The sequence below is a fragment of the Propithecus coquereli genome, unplaced genomic scaffold, assembly GCF_000956105.1.
Source record: "Propithecus coquereli isolate 6110/MARCELLA unplaced genomic scaffold, Pcoq_1.0 Scaffold39, whole genome shotgun sequence".
NCBI lineage: Eukaryota > Metazoa > Chordata > Mammalia > Primates > Indriidae > Propithecus > Propithecus coquereli.
Genome location: NW_012149618.1, coordinates 1,710,472 through 1,716,642, shown reverse-complemented (window position 1 = coordinate 1,716,642; position 6,171 = coordinate 1,710,472). Strand labels below are relative to the sequence as shown.

Here is a 6,171-nt window from a genome sequence, read left to right as displayed (position 1 = left end):
TTTGTCCTAAAGATCATAACCATATAATTTAAATGACTAAAAGTTTTGGTGATATAATCTAAATATACTCATTCTAAAACCACTAGTTTTCTCAGCTTCTTCATTTTTGGCTTGCCTCTTGGTCTTTGAATGTTATATATAGGTATCCCCATTGTTTGTATTTGTGTGCATCTGGGACTGTAACTCTCTTTTTGAGTATGTGTCGTCTTGTACTTGGTCAGCAAATACCTTGCTATTTATTCAACGTGTCTTTTCTGTTGAAGTGGAAGTCTTTCGCTTTGATCTGTGTGCAGTGTCCCCTCTTACCTGCTGGTCTAGCTTTTGTTTTGTTTTGTTTTTTAATAGCATGCCCTGTGACAAAGGAAGTGATTTTGAAAAAGAACCTCGCTGTCTTTCAGCAGTTTTTTGTTTTGCATTTACTTGATTTTTGTAATGATCCCCAGTAACCCTTCCAAACAGATTAATAATGAAAAAATGTACACTGAATAAAATAATCCTGAAACTCGCTAACTAGAATAACTATTGTAACTGTTAACTGCATTAAATTGAGGAAACCAAGAAAATTGCTAGACTTTAGTGTCTTCACCACAGAGAGACTATTAATTCTTAAGTGGTATCTGAAATTGAGGAAAAAGAAAATAGAAAAATTCTGAAGGTGTATTGTTTTTAAAATGAAAGTTGAAAAAAATAGAAAACATTTACATTTCTCATATATTACCTAATTGCAAGTGTATACCACTGCTTTTTTCAAAAGACATTTTATGCATTCCTGAATTGTTTATTTTGGTACATTTCTTTGTTTTCTGGATTTCAACATCAAATAGAATTTTTAAGGATTTCAACATCAAATAGAATTTTTAAGTTTATGGGCGATCTCTTCCCTGAGTTCTTGTGGGCTTGAGAATGTTTTCTATTAATTCTTTGTTTGAATGACATCTAGACTGGATATAAAATTTTTCAATTATACTTTTTTATTTTTTTGGGAGACAGAGTCTTGCTCTGTTGCCCCAGCTAGAATGCAGTGGCGACATTGTAGCTCACAGCAACCTCAAATTCCTGGGCTCAAGTGATTCTCCTGCCTCAGCCTCCCAAGTAGCTGGGGCTACAGGCTTTGCACCACCATGCCCGGCTATTTTTTCCAAGTTTTTTTTTGTAGAAATGGGGTCTTGCTCTTGCTCAGGCTGGTCTCAAACTCCTGAGTTCAAGGAATCCTCTCGCCTTAGCCTCCCAGAGTGCTAGGATTTCAGGTGTGAGCCACCACACCCAGCCTAATTTTTCATTTATACTTTTAAGAACTTTGTTTACTGTCTTTTGGCAGTGAATATTGCTAAGAAAGCAAGCGTTTCTTGCATTATACAGGGCTTGCTTTATTGGTCAATTTTTGCCGCATAATGGTGTCAAAATTTCAGTGGTTTATAACCATAAATACTTTTTTCATCCTCATGTCTTTAGGTTAGCTGGGCAAAGTTATTTTTGGCTAGACTTGGTGGATTGTTCTCTTCTCCCGGAAGCAGTAGCCTCACTCTCACAGCATTCACAGGAGAAAGCCAAACAGTGTAAGCACATTTTAGCCTCTGTTTCCGTCATTTATATTCTTATTTCATTGACCAAATCAAGTCTTGTGGCCAAGCTCAACATCATTGTGTCAGGGAAATATGTTTCACTTTAATGTACCACAAAACCACATGATGGAATGAATGATGAAATAAAAATAGTAATTCAAGCTACCACTTTGGCCGTTCATGCCTAGATCCCAGTTTGATTCTTTCTTAATCCTTGAGGCTCAACGTTTAGAAAAAAATTAAGATAAATGTTTCTGAGTATCTGAGTATTTCAGTTAGTCTGTACAGATCTAGGTAGCACCTTGCCTCTTCTTACATTATTACTTAATATACATTATTGATTCATAAAAATAGCATTTTCTCATTAATAGAAGAGTGTGGTTTACCTTTGAATATTCTCTCACACTTTTCTTCTGTTCTCCTTTTGTATTTCTATAAATTTGAATGCTTTTACCTAGGTGCTGTGGTATCAGTTATTTTCGTTGTAAATAACAGGAAACACAGTGTAAATTGGCTTAAACATTGAAGGAAATTCATCATTTAGTGTAACCGAAAAGACCAGGCAAAACTTACCCAGATGCTCCAGCCGTTTCGTGAATAGCTCTGCTTCCTTCACTTTTGTTCCATTCTCAGTAGGCTCATCCATCTAAATTGTAAGATGACTGCTAGCAGGCCCTGGAGCTGGATGTTTTTGGGCTCAAATATAGAAGAGAAAAGAGAATCTGCTTTCCAGAGACTGCCAGGGTCGGGAAACTGTGGTCTAAAGACCACATGTGGTCTTCTAGGTCCGTAAGTGTGGCCTTTTGACTGAATCAAAATTTTACAGAGCAAATCCGTTTATTAAAAGGGGTGCAGCAGAGAATGATGAAGCTTTTCTTGCCTCCTTTGGTGCTTAAGAAAGAACAATCTTAATCAGAAGGCCGCAGGTTCCCCACCCTGCCTAGACCTTAAATAAAATTACATGTCATTGAACCTGGCTGGCTCACAATGGAGTCAGATGTTAAACTAAAAATTTTTCCTTACAGTATTTTTAGTTATAAGTAATACATGTTTTGGAGAAGTATAGGATTCTGTAGAACATAGAAGTGGCTTCCTTAAGCAAGGGACAGTAAGCTGAAATCTGGAGAGTGAATTGGAGCTTGCTAGAAGAAGGGGAGGTGAGGTTTATCATTGCAAACAGAAGTATTAAACCAAGAAGTCAGAATAACTTTAAGTTATAAAACGGAAAGAGGGCTAAAGTAGGCTGGAGCAGAGACAGTGTGTAGCAGAATGATCAAAGTCAGATTAGATTGATAATTTTGTATTTTATCCTAAGAAAATTATGATATGATGGATGAATTTTAAGCTGGGCAGGAGGTGACATGATCATACTCAGTTTTAGAAGGTTACTCCAGCTTCAGAGTGGAGAATAGATGGGGGTGAGGGTGAGATTACTGTCACTTGAGATAAGGAACACTGGACCACCACCAGACTGGGGTATGGGAGCAAGTTGGTGAAGTAACCACCGTAGTTACTGAGTCTTGACTCTGCAACATACACTTGATGTTATCTGTAATCCGCACATTTGGTTACAGAATGGGTGGCAATACCTCCATTTTACTCGCCCAGGCTATACTCAGATCTGAATACAGATTAGTACAAATCCTTAAATCTGGTTCTGGTTCTTCTACCATGTAGTGATGTCTCCTTTCATGGGTTACTATATTTGCCTCATCTAAGCAGTGCAATTATTGACCTCAGGTCTCTCGGCCCTGCTAGCTACTGCTAAGGAATCACTTTTTTATTGCAAAGAGAACTAAAAATGGCTATTGACAATATGAATGAAGTCACTTCAGTTCTTTATGCCTTGTGTATAAAACATTAGTATATTTGCTTATATGAGTTGGAAAATTCAGCATAAAATTATAGCACTATACTTGTTCCTCTCCTTGAAAGAACCCCTGCCTCTTTAACTCCAATCTCTTGAGCATGGAAAAGAAAAATTAACAGCTGAATGGTTTCATGATAGTTATGTAATCTTTGAGGAGGTTCTTGCTTTTTTTTTTTTTTTTTTTTTTTTTAAGACAGAGTCTTGCTCTGTCGATCTAGCGAGAATGCAGTGGTGTCATCACAGCTCACAGCAACCTCAAACTCCCGAGCTCAAGCGATCCTTCTGCCTCAGCCTCACGAGTAGCTGGGACCACAGGTGCATGCCACCACACCCAGCTAATTTTTGTATTTTTTTGTAGATACGGGATCTCACTCTTGCTCAGACTGGTCTTGAACTTCTGGACCCAAGTGATCCTCTTGCCTCAGCCTCCTAGAATGCTAGGATTACAGGCGTGAGCCACCGTGCCAGGCCTCGAGGTGGTTCTTGGGTCAGCTGTATCAGTACTTACACATATTAAATTTACTTGTCTTCACGTTGGTATTGATCTCAATACTAAGATTTTATCACCTATACAGATGGTGCCTTATTTCTTCAAATCATTGTTATTTTTATTTAATTATAGAATTCTGGAGCTACTTCCCATGAAGATGTATTCCAGCCGTCTTAGGCAGTATATTTATCCTATTTTATTCCTCTGCCATTGCTTCATTTTTCACAAAAATAAACTTGTCAGGATTCTCTGACTTTTTGTATTTTTCTGAGATCAAATCTAAGTTTTGTTTCAAATAGTACTATGTTGTGTGTATTTTGTGGGTTTTTCAAAACTTGTTTTAAAGAGGGAAATTATATCCAGATTTTCAAGGAAATTTTATGATGGTTTCTGTATAGTTGCTCTTCTCACATCTTTTCACCAGATATTTATGCCGTTTACTTTCATTTTATAGGTTTCACTTTAAGGACTGTTTTGTTGCTTTTATTGTTGTTGTTTTTGTTGTTACTGTTGTTGAGTGCTAAGCCCTAGACTAGATTTTTTTTTTTCTCTGACCCAAAGCACAGGTTCACAGTCTGTTATCCATGATTACAATAACCCAAATACTTGAAAAATGAAGTTTCTTCAAATGTTTAACACCAAAGCTCATTTGACAACACTTCTTGAATTGACATGAGACTCTACATAATCTTTGTTTATCTCAGTTAGTATAACTATTCATATGTTTCACTGTGTTTGGTTATGGGATGCTGCCCCTAATCTCCATGGCAGTGTTATGTAATTTATGTCATATCATGTTACTTTTCTAAATTCCAAAAAATTCTTATGTCTGAAACATTCAGCCTAAGTGTTTTGGATCAGGAATTTTGGACCTATGTCTATATTAATAGCACTGATCACAATGTGGTGTGGCCGTCTGCTCCCTTATCTATCTTCTCTATTAGATTCTGAGCTAAGAAAGCTTTCCTCTTTGGATCCACAGATCTTAGTTTATTGCCTTAAACAGAGTAGGTACCTAATATTGAAATTAAATATCGTTAATTGGGCTAAACTTACCAAGTAGATTATTGAATTTTTTTTTTCTTATTTATATATTCTCTTCTTAAGCCATCTCTTCCCTGTTCTGTTTCTGTTTTCTTTCTTGTTACTAGAATCTTGGCTTCACCATTAACTAACAGTGTGATCTTGACCAGCTTATTAAACACCTCTATATGTTAGTTTCTTCATTTGCAAAAATGGTATAGTGATTTTTACCTGCCTCATAGGATTGTTGTGAGGGCTAAACAGAAGACTTCCTGGAACATAGTTAACACTCCTTTAGCTATTAACATGGCTATTATTGATTCGTGTCTTGTTGGTTACTCTATTAACGTGGTCAGCCATTCCCTTATTAGTGGACTTTGAGGTCATTTTTCAGTGACTTATTTTTGAGACAGGGTTCTTGCTATGTTGCCCCTGCTGGTCTTGAACTCCTGGGCTTAAAGATCCTCCTGCCTCAGCCTCCAGAGTAGCTGGCATTACCAGCTTGGGCCACTGTGCCCAGCTCATTTTCAGTGCTTTGATGCTTCAAATGGTGGAGTAAATCCTTGTACATATGTCCCTAACTTATGGCCTTATTTTGGTAGGATAGATTCAAATAGGACTGTTGCATCAGGCATCCCAAATATTTTTAATTTTAATGGATACTTCCATGTTACTTTCCTAAGGGAAAAATGAGAAATGTGGGGAAAGGTAGCAGTTTTCAGTTACCCCTTACCCCACAATCTGTGAGTGCTTATTTGCCCATAACCTTATAAGCAGTGGATTTTTTCTCAATCCATTTGGTTTTTTCTTTTATTTTGAAATAATTACAGACTCAAAGGAAATTGCAAAAATAGTACATAGAGTTCCACATACACTTCACCTAGCTTCCTTCAATGGTAGTATCTTATATAAATGTAGTACAATCTCAAAACAAGGAAATTGACATTGGTGTAAGACTTTTAATTAAGGCTTGAATCCATTTCATTTCTCCCAGTCAGACCAATAGTATCTTTTTTTTTTTTTTTTTTTTGAGACAGAGTCTCACTGTGTTGCCCAGGCTAGAGTGATATGGCGTCAGCCTAGCTCACAGCAACCTCAAACTCCTGGGCTCAAGCAATCCTCCTGCCTCAGCCTCCCGAGTAGCTGGGACTACAGGCGTGCGCCACCATGCCCGGCTAATTTTTTCTATATATTTTTAGTTGTCCAATTAATTTCTTTCTAATTTT

The 6,171-nt window shown here is 37.1% G+C and overlaps 1 protein-coding gene across 1 annotated transcript in view; it reads left to right on the top strand.

Annotated features, from left to right (window-relative positions):
- ASXL2 (additional sex combs like transcriptional regulator 2) overlaps positions 1-6,171 on the top strand; it is a 176,585-nt gene that overhangs the window by 78,131 nt on the left and 92,283 nt on the right. The window lies entirely within an intron of this gene.